The sequence below is a fragment of the Lycorma delicatula genome, chromosome 1, assembly GCF_047948215.1.
Source record: "Lycorma delicatula isolate Av1 chromosome 1, ASM4794821v1, whole genome shotgun sequence".
Taxonomy (NCBI): domain Eukaryota; kingdom Metazoa; phylum Arthropoda; class Insecta; order Hemiptera; family Fulgoridae; genus Lycorma; species Lycorma delicatula.
In genome coordinates, this window is record NC_134455.1 from 387,271,407 (window position 1) to 387,286,026 (window position 14,620).

The following is a 14,620-nucleotide window of genomic DNA, read 5'->3' on the forward strand; positions in this document are numbered from 1 at the left end:
ACTAGACAAAATTGAATTTTTTGTTTTTCTTTTGTTAAAACGGAATTGAACAATCCATTCAGAGTAGAAAATAATGGATTTTCCATAGAAATGGAGTACCTATTTGTAATTATGATAATGAACTTTATCATTGGCAGTGATAATCACTCATCAATATAAATCTTTTATGCTGTTTATGAAAAATGATGGATAAAAAATTTGGTCATCGACAAGTGCAAATTTTTTTGAAGCATTATGGAATACCAATACAAATTGATAATAAATTTTGTGAACAACATAAGCTTAGTAAACATCGACTCAGTTTTGGTGATAGAACTGAAAAATTTATTAAACCAGAATTAATTTTTGCTAATATATGTGGCCCAATAGAGGAGAATGTTTTAACGGTTATCATAATTTTCTTGTTTTTAAAGATGATTATTCCAGTTTCAGGGTTAAATATCTATTACATAAAAAAGTGATGTGAAAGAAAAATTAAATTTCATTGAATTAGTGACGACACAAGCTGGATTTATTGTAAAAGAATTACATACTGATAGAGAAGAGAATTTGATAACAAGAATGTATGTATGCTGAGACTATATAAGATAGGCCATGCTAACCGTCAGATTAATCTTAGATGGCTTAGAAATCATTTTTAAAAAACATAGTTTTTAAGAATAAAGCATCCTACATGGCATTTTTGTATCTGGAGAAGTCACTTAAGAAGAACAGAACACAACATGTAAAAACAAAAATTGGCTGAAATACATGGAAAATCTTTCACTACACCTCAGTCCAACAGAAAATAAAAAAAGGCAAGTTCTAATTCAAAAAATAATAACAAAACTGTAGGTAGCTTTTCATGTTTTTACATGTTTCAAGATGTATACATTGCTTTTTAACACGTATACAGAAGAAGCAATACAGGAATTAAAAGGCAAATTTTAAATCGAATAGTCCAAGGAAAAAAATTCTCTGCACAGCAGTGAGTAAACTATATTTATAATAAAACAAAATATTACAAATTAAAATTAAATAACACCAATCAAAAATACAAATGCAATATTACAACAGCAACAGTTTTCTTGACAACTGGTTTGTGTCACATTATTGCATAGTGACACAAAGTAGTAGTAGGTAAGGTAGGTAGTGCTACCTACAAACAGCTATGAAAACTTTCCTCTTGCATTACTGAATATAAGTCAAGAATATTTAAGGCACTCTATTTTTCTCACTCTCAACATTCTTTAAAAATAACATCTACAAAAAAAAATTTATTGCCTAACAATAAAACAAAAATTTATATTCTAGAGAAAAATATAGTGCTTGTTTAAAAATTTTATCTGTATGCACTACAAGAACTTTTCACAATAAGGAAAGGCTTCAACAAATATAAAATGTCTTAAAAGCAATATAAAAAAAAAATCTTAATAAAATAAAAATCATGCTGAAAGCAATGAATGAATAATGATAAAAATATATATGGTAAACAATTTTAATGAGACAGCAAAAAAGGGTTCACAGATCTCTAAGATTATTTTGCAAAAGTTGCATAATATTCTGTTACACAATTTCATTAAAAACTAGATTAGTGAAGTGTACAGTGTTCATTGCATTCCAGAGACAAACTTCAAGAGTTTACCAGGTATGAAATTATTAAAGAACCCAGAGTAAAGTAGTGATCAACAAAAAAATATTTAAAGTAATTATTTAGATTTGTAAACAGTTAATAGAAGCATCATTCACATAGATTTTTTTAAAAAAACTGTTAACAAAAGATTTGATTTCAATGCATAATTCGTGACACATCTGCTTATTATAATTTTTTTCTATATTTGCATACAAGATAAAATGTTTTCAGAAATGTCACAATCTAATAATTACAGAATAAAATACCAATGCTACACCCATTTTAAAACAGGAATTAATATATTTCAGCTTCCATCATTAACTACTTAGGAATATATTATAAAGAAGCAGAATATATTATAAAGAAGCAAGCATTATATACTTAAAAAAAACAAATAATTTTAACTTACTTCTGTGAATGAATCCATCAAAACAAATCTTATTCAAACGTTTACTTTCAGAACATCAATTACACCGGAGAGCAAGAACAACAAATCGAGTAACCGTCATTCCTTATTTAACCGTTAACTTTCAAATTACTGAATTTACCAATGCAGCCACCACTACTGAATGTTGACATAGCTTTAAGTAAATATGTTATGAACTAATTGATTTAATGCGTAATTATTTTAAAACACCATACACTAAATCTATTCTTTTATTTATCATTTAATTAGATACTGCTAGAAATAGCACTCCTTGGGAAAGTATATTTATAGGACCAAAATAATATTTCAAAAATTATCTATATAAGTAAAATTATAAATTTTCAATTATTCTTAATAATAATCATGTATAGTACGAAGGATTTACTTCATCATTATTCATAAATCTGATAACAAGTATATAATTTGCTTCTTGTGTTTAGTAACATAATTTAGAAGCCTATGTTAGCCAACCTGTAATCTTATTTACAAACGTTTCATTAAGTTTTTTCGAGAGGGGAGGAGGTTCAGTTTATCTATTAATATGACGCTAAATGTTAAAAAATACGTTGAACGCGATAAGATACTATATCTTATTAGTTTGCCCTTTTCAAGGACAGACAAACTGTAATTTTTGTATTTAGTCTGCCACCTTTATCCTATTGTCAGTAGTTCCTCATCTTAACCTCAATCTCGTAAGTATCGGTCTTTAGCATTCTTACACCGTTTAGTTATTTAGATATAATTACTAATCAAATTTTTTCAATTTATACATCTTAGTGTTTTTTTTTTGTTTTCTACCCTTAGCTGAGATGTGTCGTTAATGGATGTTTTTTTTATACATTTATATACATGACAAATATTGTTACACAGAATTATCGTAATTAACCGCCGTGATTTAAAGTTTGGTAGCAGTTTTCACTTCATTGAAAAAACTGATACTACTGTATATATATATATATATGCTGTATATAGTTTGTACCTTCGTAGAAGGTACAAACTTCCAATTAATAATTTTAATTAGAAATGTGAACTTGTTAAATATTGGTGAATTGTTTATTAAATATATTAGTAAGTCTTGTTTTACTAAACGTACTTGGTCCTAATTTGAAATTAGCGTAATTTACCTTATCCTTGCAACTTGATTGCGAAGTAAATAGACGAAGTTAATGCAATGGAATTAAACACAGTTCATTTTCTTGCCGTTTTCTTCATTTTATTTATTTTAACTATGATTTTATATGAAAACTGTAGAAACATACATAATCAGTGTAAAATAAAAGTTTTCCAAACACTTTTTTGTGTTTTCAATATCCAAACTATAATATTAATAAAACAGTTCCATATAATGTGTACTTAAAAAATTTGTGCATGCTATCAACAAATTTCAGATCATCTCAGTGTATTTTGGCAATAATAAATCTTAAAAACCGATATCTGCAATTATCATATCAAAATATTTATTTAACAGTAATAAGCAGTTTTAGAAATTCAGAAATGTGATATCTTAAATTATAATCATGTTTATCAAAAACGTATTTAAAAAAGCATTTTTATAAATTCCAAGAATATATCAAGTTGGTGGGAAATTCAAGTAAATTACAGATTTCATAAATTGCAGGCTTTTACAAAAACACCAACAATTTAAGGTAATAATTAACTATTTTTCAGAATTGTAAATATGCTTTTGAAATATTTGTTATTGAGTAATCTCTAAAAATATAACTTTTATAATTTTTTTATTGGATTATGTTTTGAGTTTGTATTGTTTTGACATAGCATTTGGTAATCACATCAGATTATGCATCTCAAAATTTGCACAGATAAATGTTTAAGAACGTTTTGGTCATTTAAGTTCAGTATTTGTAAATATAAATTAGCTGGTGCAATTGTTTTTATTTATTCACTTATAAATAAGAAATTTTATACCAAAATTCTGAAATAAGGTATAATCCATGAATAATACTATTTTTACACCGGTTTATTAATTTTGATTACTAGTTGAGATTTTGACATGTTTTATTTTATAATAATAACAAAACTAGAAATTACTAGGAAAATAAATCAAAACTCAATGTCACATATACTTTCAGACAATATTCTGGATCCTTTGAATATCCCAGTCTTTCTGCTTCAAAGTTCTTTTTTTAAGATTACACAAACCCGTATTATAAAAGAGCTATCTTATGTAAAATAAATTAAAAATTTTATTTAAAATTTTTAATATAAAAAAGTGAAACAAAAAAATTTTTAACTTTTGCTATAATTTATGAACTTTCTTACTGAAAATTTTATATAAGAGGGTCAATCCATTTGAAGTGACTCAAGGGTGGTTGCTTGACCAATTCAAAAAAAAAATTGAGACTAACCCACTTGTTTCCTACATCTTTCAAGACCTTTATTTTAGCAGTTTACCTGTGGCTGCCATTTTTCTTATGGTGCACATACTATTTTTGTGGGTTTACGGAAAAAAAATCATAACTAAAAGACTATTGGTTCTGGAAGGATGAAACAAAAAGTATTTTAATCATATTTTTGTCAAGGTAGAAGATTGGTCCTGGTTTATTTACCTATCCTTCTTCTTTCTATGAGAAAATTACCAATAAAGTATAACATGAAAAACAATGAAATTTCACTTTTGGTAATTTTTTTCAAGAGGCGGGGATGGCATACATAGTTTGAATTATTTTTTATGTGTAGGTATATATTAGTAGTTTTACCATAAATAATATTAATGGTAATATACTTATCCCAAAATGTTTATGAATTTTGAAAACTAATTTTTTTAAAAATTCAAATTTTGGCTTCAAATAACTCTGATGGGACTGGTGAAAAAATTTCAAATTTGCACAACTTGCAATGTTTTTGTAGTTGTTTATGACAAATAAAAAAGTTATAACCCTTCAAAAATCATGAAAAATCTGTTAAAAGCAATACCATTTTGACTCACTAAAAGGGGGTTTTGTCTTCTTTGCATTTTACATTTTTTATTTATATATATATATATATATATATATATTTTACATTTAGCCCCTATGTTGTTGAAGTTGATGTTTTCAATATTTTTAAAATAGTTTTTTTTTTAATTATTAATGATAGGTCGTAATTTAATGATAACTTAACCAATAGCAGTAACCTAATATATATATATATATATATATATATATATATATATATATATATATATATATATATATATATAGACAATAGACTTCAGGAACCACAGCTACAGGCAGGAAAAGTTGTACTTTTACATTAAGAACCTGTAGATTATCATTACCAAAAAACCCCTCATTTATTTATCTGTATTAATTGTTAATTAATATTAATCTTGACTGAATGTGTTAAGCGAGTTCTTAATAAAATAATGTAAAACAAAACAGTTTAATTTGGTCTGTATTATTATGAGTTTTTATAATAGCTGCTAGAGTTAAGTTATTTTTTCTTTTCCTATTAAATAAATAATACAATTTATTTGTAACTCAATTTATTATTAACAGATTAATGTGTAAACTACACTGTTTATTAGCGTAAGCCATTAGTTGAATGAGTTTACCCTCATTTCCACTCAGGCTTTTATTAAAGATGTTCTGTAATACTGCTGAACCCTAGTTCCAATTCAGTTTACAACACAATTGTTTTTAAATGATTTTAAAATAACATTAACTTTTAAACTATAATTTAGTCAATTTTAAATTTTAAGAATTTAATTTTCTATTATATGATATTCAGTGTATGTATGTATTCAGTATAGTATGGATAATATTGAATAGTGGTTCTAAAACATTGGTCATATATTTCGGTCTCATTTACAATGATTAAGTGCTCCTCTTCAGGTAATACAAGAGAATTTTCCATGTAGGAATAAAATAACCCAATTGAAGAAAAAATGAACTTTCATCTTTGTGTCTAAATAAAAATTGATTTTGGCATCCCAATTCTAAACAGTGGTTTTGAATTTTGATATATCGCTTATTTAAGTGTAGTTTGAAATTGCTGAATTACAGTGGAAAACATTATAGAATGTTGATGCTCATTTTAGAATTGTTCTAAATTGGTTAAAAGTCAGACTGCATTTGAACTAATTTTTTGTTTCCCTTATAAAAAAGTTAAAAATTTCTTTATTAATAGACAAGCTGTATGTGCTTTTTCTGTTGTAAAAATGGTTTTTTATTGGAGGTTTTAAAGTAGACTGTACTTAGTTATTTTATACTCTTACAGTAAAATGTCTTTTGAAAAAAAATAAATATAAAACCATCATATGATTGATTTTTTATTAGTTTTCTGTTCATCAATACTTTTACAAAATTACTTATTATGACAACTGTTAAAGTGCAGACGCTTGACTTAAATGTCCATGTCTCATGATAAAAAATTTTGAAGATCTGTGCAGTAGCTTAAGTGTTTATACATCCTTGGTGTATTCTGTAATATAGCTCCCCTACATCTAATACTTCTTGACTCTGCTTTTATGTGTTCTTATAAGAAGTAGTTCAATGATTTCATTGGCCTGTGAACTGTGCCCTCTCTCCCTATGCATTTTTAATGGTTACAGAATTAATGTATTCTCTAGCAGTTCATTTAAATGAACATGAGCACCATTACACATGATTGGTTGCTATATCTTCTACCAAAACTAGCAATATTTGTTCTAAAAAATTCAGGGAACAGGGCATTTTTTTGTTTAATTAGAGGAATTATCAGCTTCATTTGAATGGGGATGAACTGCACCAAATTTTTTTATTTTCAGGTATTACTTATCTGTCAGAAAACTTTCTTCATAAATCACTTTCCCTCGATAAGCATTCCCTGCAAGCTGCTCCGTACATTAGATTTGTATCTGCATATTTTGAATTAATAAATACCTGCATTAATTGAACAAACTTAATATCTCATTACTGTTGTTGGTTGTAAGGAAAGATAGACATACAGAACTGTCTTATCGATGAAGATAAACAATGTCATAGAATCAAAATATTTCAATAAGCATCTGATATTTCATTTTGCCACATTTTTCTCATAATAAGGCGGTTGGTTATATGATCAAGAATACATGTTTATTATTCACTTATGATTAGAGCAAAAGTTTGAAATTTGTCTACACCAATTCTCAACTAGTTCACACTATACAGTGTATACTTAAATGATGATATTAATGATAATTTACTCTGCTGAATGAAGATAATTTATATAATGTATTATTTCTCAAACAAAAGAATAGATTTGACTTATTGTTTTGTAATATTTGCCTCAGTCGTTTTATGATTGTGATTAATGAAAACATCTGAGATATAAGCAGCATCAGTCTGAGTTGCTTTCTCTGATTGTTGAAATGTTCAATACACAGCCAATCCCCACGTGATGAATATAATGAAAATGTTACATATAGACTAGATTAACTTTAAGATATAGAAAACCTGGTTATGTGCATTAGGCATTTAGTAGCCACTAGTTTGATGTTTTCTGTAACCCCTGGATTGGGAAACAAAGATCCTTGGGAAGTTATACAGTCATAAGAACAGTAGTGTTATAGTGAGTTTTCGATCTCACTGAGTCCACTAAAGAAGACAATAATTTACCAGTTCACTTCTCACTTTCCCTTATGAGCCTTGCATAGTTTGCTTACTTTATTCCCATAGTTGCGCAACTTTTTCAAAGTTGGAATGACATTCACTTCCCATGTATTCTGTATGAACCTGCCACACCAAAGTTTTTTCCGGTAATTTAATGTAATACTATTTAAAGTTTTTGTTATTGTTTTTCTTCTTTTTTTTTTATAAACTATTGTAACGGATTGTCTTTCAGGAGTATGCAATAATTCATTTTCAAAAAAACTGTGTACTTAGAATGTAATGATGTATTCTATCATTGATAATATAGTTCAATTAAAAATGTAAACTACATAATTTTTGTATTATATTGAAATAACTATTTTTCTTGTATAATCTAATTTATTTTATTTTTTTGTTTTATTAAAACTGGTATGATAATAAAAGGAGTTTAGTATTATTTTTTATGCTATCAAACTCAATCTTGGCAAAGTATGATTATTTTGTATTTGTCATAAAAATTTATTGTAAATACATGTTTGAAGTCAGAATAAAAATAAAAATGGTAATTGTGAGCATGAACATCCTCAACTGTAATATTTTTCAAATTGAAGTATGTTGAAAAATATGTTACACAATTAATAAAAATTCAAGTTTCAAAAGTCAGAAGAGTGAAATTACCTTAGTATTCTACATCCTTGGTGAAACTCGGGTCTAGTTGTCTCTGTATTTTCTTTTGAAAAAGAACTCTACAGATCCCTGTGCAAGTGGTGCTTACAATTAACGTACCGAGGAACTTTTGAATGCACTTCTCGCCATGTATGCAAGATTGTATGTATATGAGCTCCCATGTCCGGATGTATGAAATTATATTTGTGGTTCACCGCTAAATGTTGGTAGCCCGTATGTTGGAAACAATTATGTGTCAATTACTGTACCGGGAAGAATATATTTTTGTATGTTAGGCAATAAGGTGGCATGTCCACTTGTTGCAACAGGAACCAATAATTCTGTTTTTGTTTCTCGCTCAGTGCAACCAAAAACCCAACTACATTAATAGTTCTTCCTCTGTTATATTTTCCCTTTCCTAATTTAGCTTCAACGATTTCGTTAGGTCCTCCGATAGGTACCGGATTTGAACAAAACAATTGAAAAAAACTTCACGGAAATAATGACCTAACCTTTCCGACGACTATTATATGTTTTTCTGTTTTGTATTAGTTCGATTGTCCATCATATTCCAATATAAGAGATATTTAATTTGAGGACGTTCAGGCTCACAATTACTATAAAAGTTATTGGAAGAATGACGAAATAAATTTTTTTTAAAGAAATTAAAAGTAATTCCTCTCAATGTGTAATTTTACTTTCAGAAACTTTTGGAGTTATTACTCAGCTTTTTATTAAATAATATTATGTAGGGATTGCAGTTTTTAATACCATTTGCCTTAGGTTTGTTAGGAAAAAGGTATATGATTGAATTGTGTATTTGTGTTTCTGATGTTTATTCATCAATTGTATATATATATATATATATTTTATCCATTTACTCCAGAATCAACAGGCTGATGCCTAATTACAATTTTCTTATATTAGATGAATTTTATATAATATATATATAAGGTTAAATAGATATAGCGAGGTTATATAATGCCTTTAATGACAGATTGCATTTGTATTCTGTTATTTTGTACAAAATAAAAATGCAATTAGCATCAATTATACTAACATACATACTGACACAATCTATAAAATTATAAAAAGAACACATGCACCTAAAATAGTAGTGCTATTTTATTAAATAGCACTAACCAAATCAAGTTTTACTACTCATATTCAAATAATTTTCTCATAATAAAAACATGTTGGATACCTTTTAAATAGCCCTCATATATTCACTCATATTTATTTACATAATAAATTGGTTCTATAAATACTTTAAGACAGTCAGCATTGACTGGTGTTTTACCAAAAACTAAACTTTTTATCAAAAAATTGATGAAAGAGATATATTATTTGTCCTGAAAAAATATTCTAGAAGTACAGTTTTCACGTAATTTTTAAAATCGGTCATTATTTACTTTTTTCCTTTTTTTAATATTTCCATTTATTGATTTATAGCTGAACTGATAAAACACGTTAGAAAAGGAGATATTTTAATACAGAATTTATAATATCATTAAATTATTTGGCTATTATTTAAGATTTTCATACACTTTTGGATCACGGCCAATAATTACAAATGTAGTTTTAGAATAAATCTAAGTCAGGTAATGACATTAATTTATGATTACTAATAATTAATAGCACATCAAGATAAAGTACAATATTGTACTATTATTTATTAATGTAATAAATAATGATATCAGCAGTTTAATAAATGAGATTTGGTCATAGTTTAAGTTAAATCATTTTTAATTAATTCCATTTATACTCTATTTATTTATTTATTATGTTTGCTGCTTATTGATTTATTTTTACAATGAATGGATTTGTTGTTAGTTGTCAATAATTAATTGTAAAGGAATAATTTTTTTTTTTTTTATTGATAGCTTTTTATTTATTTTCGTTGTATGTGAAGATATCTTTATATATACTTTTATTGCTATTTTTAATGGTCTGTTTTATATTATTGACATACTTTTGTTTAAGTGTCGTACCAGAGCGATAAGCACGTATGAAATAAGTTTCACAACTTAAGATGTGAGAAAGGTATACTTTTTCTTGATAATAACTTTAATGTTGATAATTTTATAACTCTGACTGATATTTTATAACTGACTAATAAAAATAAGAAACAGTAAATCTTACTTGAGATGGAGCTTGAATATTTTTTTCCTATTTGGTCTTGGCGCGCAGAATGTATCTTAGAAAATAGCTTGGTTATGAAATTTGTCTTTAGTCCTAATATCCAAAAGTGAAAAAATCATCCTTATCAGGTAAATGACATTTGTTATATTTAGTTACATCATTTATCTTGGTTCCTTTTCATTTTATTTTACAAAAATATTGAAAACAAAATTTGTAAAGTTGCAGAAAGTTTCTACACAGTTTTGTTTTGTATTTTTTCACTTGTTGAAAAATGTACTGTTATACACCATTGTAAACTAAAGGAGTACAGATTTATCAGCCTCAAAAAACTATTCCCTTACTTCATTTGTTTCGTTGTATTTAAAATACACTGTACATCTATTTTGAAGAATTTTTAGTCTACAGTTGGGATTCCTTTGTTGAAAAAATCAGATTTTGTGCCTTTTTCAGTTAAAATTTTTTAAATTGAATCTTGAACGATAAAATCATAAAAATGACTGTTTCAGTAAACGGGTCCACAGAATCCATATTTAATTTTTTTTTAACTCTGCCATTTTAACTGTAAATTTTATTTACTTTGTTTTTGACAATTTAACTAAATTGTTTGAATACATCCTGATGATTAAATATTTAGCCTTTAAAATTATAATATCTTATCCAATTTAAGACTAGAAGTTTTGCCATAATTAGAAATTTCCCTGACCATCTTGAGTGCTGTACAGAGTAGCTTAGTAATACGGCAGACTGGTTTTTCTAGCCTATTAACTCGCCAGACCACAGTAAAAAAATTTTTTATCTTCCATTTTCAAGATCTTTACCATTTTTCAGTACTAAGCATATGATAGCAGCTATACATGATTTGAACAGTGATCTCAGTTAAGTTGAATTACCTGAATTAGCTTCCTATTTCATCTTGATAATGTTTCTACCGCAGTCCCAGACTGCTGATTTAGCTTAGCATATTCACAGCTAATCCCTCTGTATCTTTACTTCTGCTCACTCAAGGACACAAAATGATTGCACTTAGGCAAAAATCTTGTTTGATTACAGACAACCACTTAACAATAATGACATCTTCAAGCAAATTTTACACACATTTACAAGATAGACAAGATAATCATGATCATATTAAATTTCTTAAAGAGGAAGGGGAATTGAGTGAAAAGATCATGATTATGTCTCTGCATTATTGCTCAATGGGTAGAAGATATCTGAAGAGGTCCAGATAAAAGTTGTGTGAAGAAGTTAGAATAGGCAGGCATTGCCTAATTTGTAATTGGTTGTTGAAAGTAGAATATATTTCGATTGTTATATTTTTGTGTTTTTTATACTCACAGAAGTAGAACAATTAAAAAAATTTGTTTTTGAGTATTGTAATATTTTGGTTTTTATTCAAGTGACAAACAGGCTTTTGAAGGCTTATAACTAGTAAGCATTTTTCTTGAATCTACCAAAAAAGTGGTAACATATCAATCTTTCATCATGAATACCTAGGCATTTTATCTATTGCATTTTTCATATACTACAAAAAAATCAGTTCTATTCCTATGCATAAGCTTCAAGCTTATGGGTTGAATCATCAAACTAAAAAAAAAATGAAGGTAGAACATTATAAATATTATATTCCATTTTTTATTTTTTTTTTTTTTTTTTTTTTATTAAAGTGTCCTCAAGGTTTATAATCCTGTTGATGCATGGAGAATACAAACCTTATGACAGTAATAATTTTTTTTTTAACTGGCTCCCAAAAACAGGAGTTTTCTTTTTAATATGTGATTTTATTATCACTTTCTTTTTTTCTTTTTTAATTGAGGGTATTAAGATGTCTTAGGAGCATGTGTGTTATGATGCCATTAAGTTTTCTAATTCTGAAGAATATGTTTTGAAAGTGAATTGTTCAAATTTCAATTTTCTCCCATGTTTATTAAGGGACTCCAGGGGAATTACAGGAGTTCACATTCTTCACTACACCTGGTATGGTCCACTTTGGATCTGTTAAAAAATCAGATCCCATAGTTTGATGGACCAAGATTTTTCACCCTTAAACTTTGCATATAACTGTAATATATATTCATAACTTCCCAAAATTACTTTATTGGCTGGCATTGGGTGGTAAAAAGGCTTTTAAACAGTAAGGAATTTTTCAAACTGGTTCATGAATTCTTAAGATTACACCAGAAAGATGTGCAAACAGTTAAACTGTACGTATAATACTACTGATTTTTGGTTTTCTGTGTGCCATGTAAACTTGTTTGAGAGCAAATTTTTAGCCATTTTCATTGACAGTGTGTATATTAGGTTTAAACAAAAGTTTTTTTTGTTTTTTTTTTTATGTGTAACTATGTATATTTTTAAGAGTTTTTTTTTTAGTTTTAAAATAAGTTGTTTAGTTGAATTTAAAAATCATGCTATTTTATTAATATTCCTATATATTTGTTCTGGGTAAATTATCTAAATCTCAAAGAGCTTATAAACTATATGTCAATTAAATTTCTGCTGTCCTTTTCTTATTCTTAATCCATTCATATTGTGGTAGGCTCCATGGTAATGGAATTAACTACCACATTGATTCCGCCTATAAGACCAAGAAGGCACTAAGTAGCTTTGAAGCTATTTTCTCAAAACTTCAGGGAGTGCTGAAAAAAGTCTTTGTATAGTAGCTGAAGTATCTGCTGTATAAAGCTGAATCTGATATTCCACTATATTAATTTAGATTTAGAACAACTGTATTTTTATTAAAAATTATTTTTTTTAGTTAGCATTTAGTAGTGTCGTAAATTATCCTTCAATAAGATCTGGTTTATAATGGGGTATGTATGGTTTGTGAAGTATTAGTTATACTTCACATATCACAAAATTCTAGACAAGAATTTTCAGTAATGGAGACTTAGCCTGATTCTTGGATGGCTCTTTAACATATTGAGAAGCAATTTTCAACTTATATTTGAGTATATTATTCCAAAATCATTGACCAGCGTACTGTTTGGAGTAAAGATACCCTAAGTTTCTGAAGAGTTGTATACAGGATGGACATCCGCTGCCTGAAAAAACTTTGAAGCATCCCTTTGGATGGTTATGTTTGCCATGTTTCATGGTTCCTGTGTGAATAATTGTCCATTTTTCTTATTTCCACTTTCCATTATCCTTGACCCTTTCTTCTACAAGGTGTACTTTATGTTTTGTCTGGATGGCCTGAGTCCATGTTTAAAATAAAGGGATCTGTTTAATTAATGAGTTTTTAATAATTTTGTGCTCTGGGGGGCAGCTTTGCTTAATTTGACAACTTTGGACACTATTTCTTAAATAATAGCTGTATCAAAAAAAAAATCCAAATTGCTTTTCAGATAAATCTGTGTTAACTAAAATTTTTATATATGCTAAAAATTGTCATAATCATTACATTTGTAGGCAACCTGACATGAGTCAAGTCATTCCCAAAAGACACAACCATTCTTATAGCAAACAACCTGTGGGTTACTGGTGAAAGTGAAAAGTGAATTATGCCATGTTGTCTCCTTTACATTCCAAATGTTTATCAGTGAACCTGCAGTACAACTACTATTGATAGTGTGTACGTATGTACGATCATACAGTATCAGTGTAAGTACATTTATATCAAATGTATTTATATATCAGTACACCAAGCCTACCAAAGTATAAATGATATTCAGCACTGAAAATGACACCTTCAGTCTATACAAAATAACAACTGCAATTAGTATCTTGTTTACTTAAGATGTTTTAAGTCTATTACAACCATAAAGACTGGGAGAGGTAGCTTAAAGCAACCAAATTACTGTATCCTTTTCTATTGAGAAACACTGTACATCATATACTGTGATGCAATTGCAGTAGAGAATATCTATTTACACATACAAGATGATAAGTTTGTAATCCAAAAGACTAAAAGTTTTCTTTTTTACTGAAATTGTAGCCAAAAGAAATACCATTTGATTCGAAATATATTTAATAGTAGCAACTGTAATATTATATTTAATACTAGCCTGTGGGCAAGACAGTCAATTATCCCAATTTCTGTGATAGATTTTAATTGACCTTTCTCACCATTGACCTCTTTTCCTTATTCGTAAGCCCTTCCCCATTATTGGTTCTGTAGGTGCAGATCTGACTCCACTTGGTTTGCCATGTTTAGGATGCCAGAACAAGCGCATCTTTGTTGCTAGTTGAGAGGGCAGGCAGCCCTCTCAACTAGCAACAGACTTG

The 14,620-nt window shown here is 27.8% G+C and overlaps 1 protein-coding gene across 3 annotated transcripts in view; it reads left to right on the forward strand.

The window, feature by feature from the left end:
- The first annotated feature begins 2,534 nt into the window (after window positions 1–2,534).
- Gale (UDP-galactose 4'-epimerase) overlaps window positions 2,535–14,620 on the forward strand; it is a 67,163-nt gene continuing 55,077 nt past the window's right edge. The window contains exon 1 of one of the 3 annotated variants that reach the window (XM_075353797.1): window positions 2,535–2,731. The gene's annotated coding sequence lies outside the window, so the exon portion shown is untranslated. Of the gene's footprint in view, window positions 2,732–3,668; window positions 3,686–10,278; window positions 10,298–14,620 lie in introns of those variants that run through there. The other 2 variants (XM_075353801.1, XM_075353799.1) reach the window with 2 other exon arrangements.